General features: G+C 36.8%; 1 pseudogene; it reads left to right on the top strand.

The window, feature by feature from the left end:
• Positions 1-4,101: 4,101 nt before the first annotated feature.
• Positions 4,102-4,251, top strand: LOC123645267 (annotated as a pseudogene).
• The last annotated feature ends 9,691 nt before the right edge of the window (positions 4,252-13,942 follow it).

Below are 13,942 nucleotides of genomic sequence, written 5' to 3'. Positions count from 1 at the left end.
CTCACTGATGTTGATTCTGGCTGCCTTAAAATTCAAGACAATTTTTCATTTGTCTTTTTAACCAGATACTAGGTACAATGCCTGGCATAACAAAGGTGTTTAATTAATACTTATTGAACTAAATTAACTTTTAACATTATACTTACTTTCCCCATTCATGTTTCTGGTTTGTCTTCGTTCAACTTTTTGCCTATCACCCCACACACAAAAAAAGAGGACGCAAATGACATTTTTGTGGTCCCAAGTACTCTGAACTATAGCATCCTTTAAAATGGCTTTCACAGGTCCATGCCATTTTTAGGTTTTTGACCTTGGTTTTATGTCCTTGTTACAATAGTCACAGGTAATGCTTTTGGATGACCAGATAATTCTATGACCCACATAGATGCCAAGGTCTTTGTATCTATTATAAAAGAATATGTCAAGAATAAGATATAGGTAGGAACTATAAATATCAGTCTCTCATTTTACATAAGAATGGGATTTACTAAAATGTTAATTCTGGTCCAGTTTTCCTAGGACCACAGCAACCAAAACAATCACTTTGGAACCATCCATGTTTTGTTGTCATTCCATTCAGATGAGGCCTGTGGCTCAATGGCTGGCTTAAGTACAGTACATTCAAGACTCAATCTTTTCTCTACTTGCACACTGCTGAGAAACATTATCCAGTGCATTCTCACAGTGTCCCACGTGTGCACGCGCATGTGTGTATGTGTGTGTGTTTGGAGGAGAAAGAACAAATGACATCACTCATGTGAGAGAGGAAGAAACAAGGATCTGGAAAGGTTTTTAGTTTTTCCTGAAGGAACATGAGCAGCAAAACAGGACAAAAGTCACAACTCCCTTGAATTAAGTCTTATTTTTTCCTCCAGGCAGTCCTGGCTTTGATTTAAGATCGTCAAGATATTCAAACTTTTTCCCAAGGATTTGAAGTTTTCAAAAAATGGATCTTGCTCCCAGGCAGTTTTCCCTTCATTTTAGTAGAAATTTAAAGAAATCCAGCATTTCATACCCAAGCAGGCTTAAATCATTTTTAAAAAATTAAAATGTACTCAATGCCCAAAAGTGTTTAAGAATTTTAATCTATCTTTTGTCCCATTCCTTAGAATTACTTTTCAAATGGTTTGAATTTAGCCAAACCTAAAATAGATTTTTGCCAAGAGTCTTTTCCCTTCCCTTAATTTTTAAACCCATGTGTATTTTAAGGGAAATTTAATACATATGCTTCTAATTCATGTGCACTTAACTCATCAGAATGTTCTTTTGTAAGACCTGTTTGAAGTTTAAGAAGTCTTTTTGGAGCCTCCCTTTAATAAGTCTTTTCAAGCCTTTATTCTTAGAAGCAGGAAGTCACATTTTGCCAGGAGTAAATGAATTTCAACCCCAAAAGGTTCACATTTAGTCCAAAACTGGCAGCCAAGACACTTTGTGAGCAACTTACAGAAATGAGTTCTTTTGCCCCTGGATAAAGTTGCTTTATTTTTTAAGCCCCAAACTCAGAAAACTTAAACCTGCATTTACCCATCCTATCTGAACATGTGAAAGTTGCCAGTGATATTTGTGAAAGAACATAACCTTAAAATAAATATACTCTAACATTCCTTAAGATTTACTAATAGATTTTGCTAATAAGCTGAGAAGATTATTTCCTCAAAATAAAAAACACAGTAAGTAGCAGATATTGAGCCAGAAATAAATGATAATGGGAAGGATGGAGTGAGATATGGAGATAGATCGTTTACAGGCTAACAGATGACAACAGCTCATTGCAGAGAAATACAGCATAACAGGGACTTTGATGAGTTTTTATCACAGGTCCATGTGTCAGAGAATCTGACATAGATGAAATATGAGGATTAAAGAAGAACAAAGGGTCTCAAGACAAGATGCTGAACAAAGTGTCGTTAATGAATTATGAAGACAAGAAAGACAACAGAGAAATCTGAGTGTTTAAAAAAATTACTAGTTGGGCTAGGATAATATCCCATCAGATTTATTATTCACTTCCTGCTGATGGCTGCAGCTGTTCTTCCTGGTTTTCTATCTTAGTGCAGCCCCCTAGTCTGGAACTGATACCCAGGAAGGCCAGTCCGGTGTCTGGTTGGCCAAAAGAAGGGCTAATAAGAATCACAAAGTACAGAAAATCACAGTTTCTTGGTTTCTTTATAATGAATAACCCATCCCTGTCAAATAAACCAAGTAATGCTCATTACTATAAGCAGAACAATAAACATGACAGTTTTTATTTTGCTTTTGATTGAGTAGATGTGTGCAAGCCAGTGACTACAATTAAGAAACTTGTATGCTATCTGACCTGGAAGGATAATCAAAGGTTAAGAAATATTTACTTATAAAATGTTATGGTTGTACTAAAAAGATTTTGCCTGACTTGAAGAAGTTCTCCATTCATCTCTTGCTGAGAAAGCAGAGAGAGAGGGACGTGGCCCTACGGTGAACCAGGGGCAGGCCCGCCCGAGACGGAGCCCATCTGGAATAACCTGCACTGTGACATTTTGGAGGGAGGTCCCGTTCATCAACAAACATTCTCTTCTTGCTCTGCTTGCTACTCAGGGAACAAGGCCCTTGATGGAAACCAAAATGTTACTCACTAAATTGTGTTTGTTCCTCCTTTGTTTTGCATTTCCTCTTTTTGTTTTCCATTATCTCCCTCTGATTTTATCTTATTCCTTTTTTGGGTCCCCGCATTATTTTTTCTTTTCTTCCACTACCATCTCCTTACTATTCCAGCTTTGCATTTACTTCACTCCGTTTGCATTTCTCACAAATCTGTTTCTCTGTGCCCTCCTCACATTCCATCTGTTCTTTGTCCCCAGGTTCACCTCTTCCCCTGCTTCTGACTGGTCTGGCCTGCTTTTTCTCTGTGCCTAGGAGCACAAAGGCAGCTGCTCTTTTTTTTCCCTGCTAACATTCCCACTATCCCAAACCTCAGCTCTGCACAGTAAATTGGCAATGGCAGTAGGAAAAATTTGCTTTAACTCTTGCTTGACAACACAAAAGAAAGGAAGAAATGTACACACTCATTAGGAATTGGCTCGATATATGGGCACAGATGTACTTGACAAACTAGTGGGTCGATTGTGGCATTAATCATTAAGTTCTCTCCCGCTGAGTATGCTGCCGTCCTGTTGAGGGATCTAACCTTCACATCAATAACTAGGCTTGATGTAGCAGGCCACCTCTCCCTGCTTCCCATCCAATGCAGCAATTAGGTCTGTAGCATCCTAAGAGCCATGCCACCTCTGGCTGAATACTCCCAGCAATGGCCTTGCTATTTCAAGAGAGTTGAAGCTTGAAGAATATGAGAATTGGGATTACTGACACCCCACACAGCTGAAAATCCACATATAACTTTTGACTTCTCCAAAACTTAACTATTAATAGTGGGCTGTGGACCAGAAGCCTGACCAATATCATAAAGTTAATTAATGTATATTCTGTATGTTTTGTGTATTACATACTGTATTGTTACAATAAAGCAACCTAGAGAAAAGAAAATGTTATTAAGAAAATCTTATGAGAAAATATACTGGTCATTAAGTGCAAGTGGATCATCATAAAGGTCTTCATCTTTGTTGTCTTCATGTTGAATAGGCCAAGGAGGAGGAGAAAGAGGAGGGATTGGTCTTGCTATCTCAGGGGTGGCAGAGGCAGAAGAAAATGGACATATAAGTGGACCCAGGCAGTTCAAAATTGTCTTCTTCAATGGTCAACTGTACTTATTTTCAGACAACTTCCAGTTGCTAAACTCAAAACAGCCTCACTATGTCCTACAGACCGAATGTTTATCTCCCCCCAAACTAACCTAATCCCCAATGTGATGACATTAGGAGGTGGAGCCTTTGGAAGATGATTAGGTCACAAGAGTGAAGCCTTCACAAATGGGATCAGTGCCTTCGGGGGTGCTGAAGAGACCACATGCTCTCCTTTCTGCCAAGAGAGGTTACAGCGAGAAGATGGCCATCTATTAACCAGAAGGTTGGCCCTCACCAGACACTCAATCTGCTGGCTCTTTATCTTGGACTTCTCAGCCTCTAAAGCTCTGAAAAATAAATTTTTGCTGTTTATAAACCACCAGTTATCGCTTCTTGGCCTTTTGGCTAAGATCAAGTGCAGTATAAACCACCAGTTTATGGCATTTTTGTTATAGCAGCACAAATGGCCTGAAATGTTGTGATTTCACTGATTGATTGCAGGTCTCACCTGTTGAGTATGAGAGAGGCAATCTCTTGACCATAAGAACAATTCTCTTATCACCCCAAGTTTCTAAGATTTTGCCAGTAGAGATATCATTGGCTTTCCTCACCATACTGTAAGCTCTGTGAGGATAAGTACTGTGTCTCTTATTTGCCTCGGTGTTCCAGCCCTCAACAAGGTGCCTAGCATATAGTAGGCACTACATAAGCACATGTTGAATGAATGAATTAGCCCTACTTAGAAATGAGACAACCAAGCCTAGCAAGTTTAATAACTAGCTCAAGCTCACACAACTGGAAAGCAGGGAAGCCCAGATAAGTATCTATCTTATTCTCTTAGAGTGCACAAGCCATGCGTTTAGCCTCTACACTATTTTACTAACAACTTTCTTTGTGTATAGTTGTAAATACCAAGAAGCTATGGAGATGCTAAGAGAACTAGCAGACCAGAAGAGGCCTGGAGCTGGGATCAATGGCCACAGGAACCAGAGACCTCTCAAGTGGAAATTGTGGCAGTGATGAAGCCAGTCCCACACAGCATCCAAAATAAATAGGACGGACCAGCCTTACTCAATGAACACAACAGCAGGATGCTCAAAGGCAAGAGGCAACCAACATGCCACACCACACCACAGCACATGGGAAATCATTCATGGTCAAAGGAGAGGGCATGGACAAGGAGCCCTCTCAGAAGGTTGTTAGTGTGTGCAAATGTCTAGACACCTTCCTGAGAAGGGGAAAAGAGAAACTTTTTAAAGAGGTGAAAAACAGCTCTCACAATGAGTTTCAAGTTTGAATGAAGACAATATTAACCCAATGAGAGTGAGTTAACCTAAAAGAGGCTTTCAAGTTTATGTTCTTTCCTATTCCCCTGGTATAGGGAATGGGGCTTCCAGAACAAGACAAATTACTTTTCTTTTTCTTTTGGCACATTTGAGCATAGTTGAAAAACTTTCATCCTTGTATGAAGTTATTCAGTTGGTTATGATGTCTTATTACCCACCCAACATCTCTGTAATTCACAAGATATTGTTAAATTTCTTGTCAAATATACATATATATGTATTAGAGTGAAATAATAATCTATATTTAATATAAATGACTACAGTATACATTTATATAATATAAAAATATAGAAGTCTTTCATTCTAATGCTCTCTTTTTCCCTTTATTTCTCTTTTCTGTCTTTTTTATGAATAGTCTTTTATGAGATTCTTATAAACTATGTAATATTAACATTTGGATATTCACCCCCTGCTACAGATCTATTTTTATTTGAATGGTGAAGTGTCTACTGATCTTCTTTTGCCTGCTTCTGAATATCTGAGATCATATTAATAATTATTCAAAAACTTAAAACCATGCCTTTACTTTTCATTTCTCAGGTAACTTCTTAGCATTAATTGCAAATTCAAACATGTATCATTATTTTACTTAACATTAAAACATTACAGGTATTTTTTTTCCATATTGTTTACTGCCTAGGAGAAAAGAATATGGTAAATTTGCATTTCTTCTCATCTTTATTTCAAACAAACTGGGAATGAGTCATGATTGCTGGTCACTCACTCTGGGGAAAATAAAAGACTCTCTTCCTTTCTCCTCTCATCTTCTCCCCACTTGAATCACTCCCAACTTCGAGAGGAGTTGTAATGACCAAAGACTAAATGGAATTTTCAATATTTCACAATGGAGCACTAATTTTGAGAGTAGAGCTTTTAGTGGAAGGGTTAAAGCATTATAAGCAGAACTGCAAAGAAAAATCTCTTTTCATGATCTCTGCCTTTGTTCTTCCCCACCTTTCCCACTTAACTGGTTTGGTAAAGTCAAGCCTGAAGGAATCAGCTGAAAGAGCACACCGCCGTCCTTGGAAAGCCAAGTAGAGCACCTCTGTGGAAGTCATATAGGAGAAGCCACCCTCTGTTCTTGATTTTCTCCTTGTGTGACTTTCTTTTTTTTCCCGTCCAAGTCTGGAGTCACTAGTGGGTAGCACAGGTCCTGGAGGTGACTCCTTCGTGCATCAAAGCACTCAAAGCCTGAATGAACACACACTCAGGTCCAGAGAGGAAACTATGTGAAAAAGAGACTTAGGCAGGCTCAGCTCTAGGTCTTAAGGGAGGCAGATTCTCTTTTTAACATCCTGCATTATGGGAAAGGGGCATACAATTCTTCCATTTTATAGAAGAGGAAGATTATGTTCAGCAAGATTTAGTGATTTGTAGAATAAATGGCAGAGATTAATCCAGGCAGCTTGCTAGGGAAAAGAATCAGACGGAGCTTTGGGAATAAAGTCCTACCAAATAATATAAAGTGCCATTTGCCTACAGTGTCATCTGCTATGGATCCCAGGGTGTGGTAGTGACTGCACAAGGCAGTGAAAGATTTGGATATTAATTCAGATCACGTAAGTCCTCTTAGAGTTACAACTAACAGAGGTATAATGAAAGTGGATTCCTCACTGCAAACATGAGATGAAAAATGCTTTTTTCCTTCATGCCTTCCTGGGAAACCTCAGTTTTGCTCAAACATTTGGTATCCAAATGTTCCCCAAATGACAGGGAGCAACTATCTACTTCCCAATATCCTAAACTTTCCTTTATAGTAAGAGAGATGCTCAGTACGAGATTCTCTATCACCTTTGGGAATCTCAGAAATTCATCCATACTTTTTGGAGTGTGATTTTTCATTGGCCCATATAACTTTTTCAAATATTAATTGTTTATATATAGTTTGCCAAGTTCCAAAAGTATCTAAAGTTCTTTTTACCTACTGTATAAACATATTAGGAGAGACTTAAGCAGCATGATGAAACCCTATTTAAAAAACTATTTATAACTTGTATATGTGCTACTTGCTGTTCTTTTTATTTAAATAATTACTGTTTATTATTATCATTGCTAAAAAACCAGAAGTTCATCACTTGATTATTATTATCTTCAAGGACCCTTATATATTTGCCAATATCAAGCTTACAAAAGTCAGGGTTAAAGTCATTTAATTTTCAAGAAGGGGTTCAAGGCTTTATTTATCTTGTAGACTTGTAGTAAACAGGGTGTTTCTGTTTTTTGTAGCTACCTCAGGATACAAATTTCTCTGTGAGTATGCAACATGGACATTTAATTATAATGGTGGCAGGGCAAGTTGCAAGTTTTCCTTGTGCATGATTTTTCAGTCCCTTGTGTTCACTATGTGTCTTTTCTTTACAGAATCCTTGTACATGCCACTCCCACTGCCCAAATGCCCTCCCCAACGCTTCCCCCAGCCAACTCTGACCTCCAACCTAGATCAACCTCCCTTAATAATACAACTTTGCTTATTTTCTCTTCTTGTATTAAGTAGCAACTGTATCATCACAGTAACTAACTTTTGTTTAGTACTTTGCTGTTTACAAAAGACTTTCACATACTTTATCTGATCTGAGCCTCAAAACAAACTCATATGGTGAGTAAGTGGGTTAATACTGTTGTTTCCACTAAAGAGAAAATTTAAAAAATCTCAGATCTTTGAAGAGACTTGCCGTTGATCAAACATTGAGCAGCGGCTGTGCTAAGATTTGAACACAGAACTTCTGATAACAAATTCCTTTATATTCGCCTCCCATTACCTCCACCCTGGGAGAGAAGAAAGACATATTTCATGTGAATTTTCTTTCTTTCCCAATATATATTTTCACCACATTTTAAAAGTTGTTTTATTTAATCCCTAGTGCGGTTCATGAAATGAGATTTTTTATATTGTTAGAGTAACTGTCACAGTATTTGATATTCATATTATAGTATTTGAGTATTTGTCACAAAACAAATAAATACTCAGCCAGTTTTCAATTTTCATAACAGCCGGAGGCAGTCATAGTTGATTTAGTAGATAAGGGAGATAGAAAAAGAGATACAGGGGACAGAGTAAAAATCTAAAACAACTGCAAAGTAAGCAAAGGTTGAGACCGAAAAAAATTTTTTTCCTCAAAATCTCCTCCTAAACTAAGTTCAATATTCCTTGATGTTCTAGTGCTATGCGGGAGCCAGTTCACCACCAGCACCCAAGAGCCAACTGTGAAATATTCAGAAATATTGTGATTTGATGACTTAAAAATTGGCATGGTGCAAATATTTACACCACAGATATCAGCAAACAGCACAAGTCAGAGCTTTTTGCCCTCAGAGCAGGTGCACCAGCACACTACTGGCTACTGTCCACACTTCATACTGGACATGATATTTTTAAGTGATGATTACATGAGACAAAGTAATTGAATTAAAAAAATAAGAGTAATAAATTATCCTTACATTTTCATATCTTATAGAGCATCATTTATTATTTCATTGAATCGTTACAAAAAGCCTATGCAGGTAGTAGAGAAGGCACTATTTATTATCCCCTTTTATTCTTGAGGAAACTGAGGATCCAGCTAACAGAGGTGGTACTGACGATGGCGAGGCTAGAATCAAACATTCCTGCGTCCTTCTCCAATGTCCTCCCTGCCCTCCAGGAGTACTTTATTAGGGTGACAATTTGTGCTTTGAGGGAACAGGGCAGAAACACACAAGTTTCAGGCAGACTTCACCATACTTGGAAATGGATGGGAATTCTGTTTTTGTTTTTCCACTTAAAATCTGTGGAATCTGGAATGCTTTTCCTGAAAAAAGAATCCACATGACCATGTGCTAATGTGGGTTTTTTTAGCCCTGGTTTGCCACAACCCTCTGTTTGTTTTCTCTTAAATGTTAATTTCTAATTTGAAAAACCTGCTCAGAGAATAAACACTGAACTCTTCAAGACTATTTTTAAATATCTTCTTGGTTGCTTGGTTAATTTGAGTGTGTATATATGCTGGATTGACAGTTCTAAAGATTGAAGCCATTTATTTATCCCTAGTTTAGAAATAGTACTGAAAATGTTGTTTTTTTCAGACGTGCCCAGGCAGCCTCATGGGACGCCTCACACATGGCAGTCATGACGTGGAGAGACAAGAAGATATGGAGCACTTATCTAGGGCCGCCTTTAGTATTTTTAGCTTGATGTCCACAAAGGTGAAAGGCATACAGATAACTTTGATGATGTTCTCTGTGAGGTTTTGTGTCACATGTTGGACAAAAAAAGTGCCAGTATTGGAATGATAGCTTTGGCTTTATAAAGACAGGGGCAGATTTGCTCAGATCCAACTGCACTCTTTACTACATATCCCTCCACTGCCGTGTTTTCTCGACCAAGTTTGACCGGATGCAATTTATTAAGCCATCATGTGCTTATTATACTCATACTCTGTAACTTCATTTGATAGTCAAAAGCATATTAAGTGGTAGGTATAGAATCACCAATCCACCTTTGCTATGCAATATCAAAAAAGAACTCTGACCTAAGAGAGTCACTGAAGAATATTTGTTGAGAGACTATGTGGTATAGAAGCATTAGTACTTTCGTATCAGAGGATATAGATTCTAGCACCTAAAAAAGTATTAATCGTGTGAATAAATGTATGATTTAATTTATGACCTCATGACTCAACAAGGAAATGATATTAGACCAGTTATTCAAAATTTCAGACGTGGATTATGATAATCCTTACTTTACAGGGTTATGTAAGTATTAAAAAAAATAAAGTACATGAGAGTGCTTTATAAATTGATATATATTGTATAAATATGGTATTTTACATGAATTTTTTCATATCCTAAACAATAGGATATATTTCAATCATTATAGACAAAAATTTACAATGTGTCATTCCTCAGGTTGATTATATAGTTCTATTTATTTAATATACTGTAACCATTTTCCCAAACAACACAGTAAACTGTATTTACCATTTGGCCATATGTGTCAAAAAGAATCAATTTTGTGCTACTGGTAATTAGTATCTATATTTATATATTTAGATGAATTTCAATGTAAAGCCATGTCATTAGGTTTCTAATACATTATGTTGGATCATGCAAGTTCTTTTCTTTTTCTTCACTTCTCCCAAGTGGCAACAAGTAATTTATAGTGTGTATGTGTTTTTAGCATCTGTGAAGTTCTCCTGTGGGTTGTTCCATTGAGAGTAAAGCTTTACAAGCTGAAATGTGAATGAAGTAAAGCAGTTGCTAGGAAGAGATGGAAAACATTATGTTCTTAATTATGTTTCCACACCTGCATTTATGAATTTCATTTTTGGAGAAAGAGGAAGAAGTGGAGGCAATTAAAGAAGTTGCTGCATGGACCCTATTGGTGATGAGTCATTACAGAGTTCACAGGGCCATTATAGTATTGAAGGAAATGCGACTGTCTAGAGAGAGAGAAAAGCACCAAGTACTTAATTACTGGTTGTGGAGGTTAGAGTTAAAATGAAACCATGGCATTCAGTTAATAAAATCCACATTAATATTGCTGCTGATGGACACACTCCTGTTTGAAAAACTACTTATATAAAGAAATGAATATAATTTTGTTATTACATTTTTAAAATAGTAATTTTGGATTCTGCTAAGTGCATTATGAACTGAACTGCTGAAAAGACTAAGAGGTTATATTTCAAAAGTGAACTTGCTTAATTAGTCTCCACGTTTCACCAACATTTGTCTCAGCTTCGGCAGCGAATTCAATGCAATACATATTTGCCGAGAGCTTACTCCGCGCCACAGCAGCATGGTGCCGGCTGTTTAACACTTTATCCTAGGGAGGCAGCTTCTTCCTTTTGGTACTTGTTCTACTTTTGAAATGACTGAAAAATCAATTTGCTTTCTGACTCCTGACTCCTATTTCGTGCTCCTTGAGCAGATGCCAGCTTGCTGCGTAACACTGTTTGCGCAAAGGCTGTTTTGCAGTAGGCCTGCTACATCCCCAGGGCCCTGGTCCATGTGGCAATGAATGAATTTCAGGCAAAATAGAAAGCATGTTGGGATTCTTTTGTGAAAGAAAGAACTGTTTCTCAGCACTCTCAATAAGCACCTTTCTGGTAGTGCTTAACCAAGCAAGAGAGGGAGGGGAGCGCAGGAAAAGGCCCTCAGCAGTGTCCGCCCGGCCACAGTAGACTGGAAACGTGTGTGAACAGGCGTATTCACGTGTGTGGGCATGCAGCCATTCATTCTATTAAAAATGCACACAATGTAAAGGTTCCGCTTTCCACGTATTAAATAATATCATATAGGACATTTGAATTATTTTTCATTCATTAGAAAAATGAGGGATAGAAAATACTATGAGACAGATGGTGAGGTCCCATTTTGATGTCATTAAAAGAAAATTGCACATATTTTGCTCAGTGCAATAATAGGAGAGATCATTTACTGAAAAACGCATTTATTAAATAAACATTTTTCTGTGGAATATGTTTGGGCATAAATATTTCCATTGGAATTGCATTTTTTCTGCTATGTATGATACTCGTATTTTTTAAGAAAACAACTAGCTCACCTTTGTGTCTAGGTTGCTTTCGTTATTGTTAATAACTGCTGAGATGCTTAAGATAACAGTTTTACTGGCACCAAACAAGGGCCATAAATTTATTCTTAGTGTACTTGACTCTTTTCAGGATCTAAAGAAACCAAACCTCATGTTTCTTTTAGTGACTGTCATTCCCAAATTTGCATCAACTAGTGTATGTGTGAGCTTATTTCTTAGACTTCTGAACTAAAAAGTTGAACTCACAGAAGTAGAGAGAATAGTGGTTAGCAAGAACTCAGACGGTGGGTGTAGGAGGGATAGGGAGAGATGTAGGTCACAGGATACAAAATTTCAGATAAACAGGAAGAATGCATTCAAGAAATCCATCCTACAACATGGTGATGATAGTTAATAACAATGTATTATATTCTTGAAAATTCTAATAGAGTAGATTTTAAGGGTTCTCACCACAAAATCTATAAGTGTGTGAGGTAATGCATATATTAGTTAGCTCGATTTAGCCATTCTGCAATGTATAATATTTTAAAACATCATAATGTATATGATAAAAACATATAATTTTATCAATTAAAAAAGAATGCATGTCTTCATTGGTTTTAGAATTTAAAAAGTTTAAAAGCTTCTCAATCATTTGCAACATTTTAGATCATTGTAAACAGGACAATTAGTTTCAAGCTTAATAGTGAAGAACTTCTCTTGGATTTTCTGTCATGGCCAGATTCTGGCTACATTGGCATAATTGGACTCTGTGTCTCTTTTCTAATGCAGGAGATGGCCATGCACATTCAGTTTTGGCCTTTTTGTTGTAGAACTTACCTCATAAGGAGACTGTACTAAGTATTAAATAAAATAATCCATATTTAATACTTAACAGGGTAAACTTTGCAAATTCTCAACAAATGCTAGTTAACACACACGTATACACACACGCATACACACACATAAACACACCCCAGCATATGGTAATGCTGTTTAGCTGCAGGTAGACAAGACTCTCCCAAAGCACTTATAGCAGGCTGTGACTTGTTTACTGGGCAAAGTACACTGACATTAGTTCTTTACTTTTCAATTCTTCCTGACTCATCAATCCAATATTTGTCAACTCCCTACAATGTGTACAGAATTTTCTGGGTGTTTAGAAAGAGGCCAAGAAGATATATTTATCTTCTTTTAAGAAGTTACAACCTAGACAGAGACACCACTTTCATAAAAGAAAAAGTAATTCTCTTCAGACCAATTATAATCGCTTTTTTCCTCCTAAGTCCTCATTTATAATAGTGGAACTGGGTTTTCAATCATCACCAAAAAATTTAATCAAATCTTTCAAATTCTATAAATTTTTATCCATTGATTCTAATTTTAAAAATCTCAAGGTGTTTTTCCCCTATTAAACACCAATCAAGTTCTACAACTCCTCAGTTCCTAATCATGGTTCGGTCATATGGAGGACACGGTGAACTGAAATTTAGGAGATAACGAATCAGCTCTTACCAGAACTCTATCCAGCTCTGTGACCATGAATAAACCATTTCACTTTTCTTAACCTCAGTTCTTATTTGAAAACCAAGAGGTCACAAAAGAAAAGACTACAAAGTTCTTCAGCAGCTGTAGCAGACGATGGTGACTTTGCTGCCCAGGGTATCATGAAGCTCTTTGAGAAATTTATCTCCATCTTTGCTAATATGGTGCCAAACCACCTTGATTTCTCAGTAGTACATACCTCAAAATTATTAAGCTAAACAATCTATGGAAAATCATATGGATGTCAAAATCAGTAGCTATTTCTAAAACTGAAGCAAAAAGTAGGTAGAACATGGGTAGTGTCTCAGTAGAATCACACATTTCCTACTCTCGCCGTTGGAGACTTTCCATCTATTTGGGAAAATTGAAACAAATAAATATTAATAAATATTATTTGTTTAAGTGAAAACATGAATATATCATGCTGGCAAGTTTTCTGTATATCTAAAGTAAAGAAAATACCTTAGTTAAGTATTAGAAGCAAATGCCCTGAGAGATACAGACATAGAGAAAATTAGAAATCTTTAAAGGTTTCAGTGAACAGCTAACAACCTTTTTCTCTATGAATGATTTGCAAAGACTATTTGCATTGCCAAACATAAAAGTTTCACCTTTCGCTGTGTTAGATTAATTCAATGCAATGACACCTTTTTATTATCTCAAGAAGTTAATTTTATCCATGCATACATACATCTCAAACAAAATTAGTCACATTTTAAAACAATTTGCACTACTTTAGCTGCCTTTGGATCTAAATAGAGATAAATTTTAAGAAGTGAGAAGATAACTACTAAATAGAAACTATACCTTTTAATCCCTCATTG

Source organism: Lemur catta, chromosome 9, assembly GCF_020740605.2.
Source record: "Lemur catta isolate mLemCat1 chromosome 9, mLemCat1.pri, whole genome shotgun sequence".
Lineage (NCBI taxonomy): Eukaryota > Metazoa > Chordata > Mammalia > Primates > Lemuridae > Lemur > Lemur catta.
Note: the sequence above shows the minus strand (reverse complement) of the source record. Positions and strands in the feature narration are given on the sequence as shown.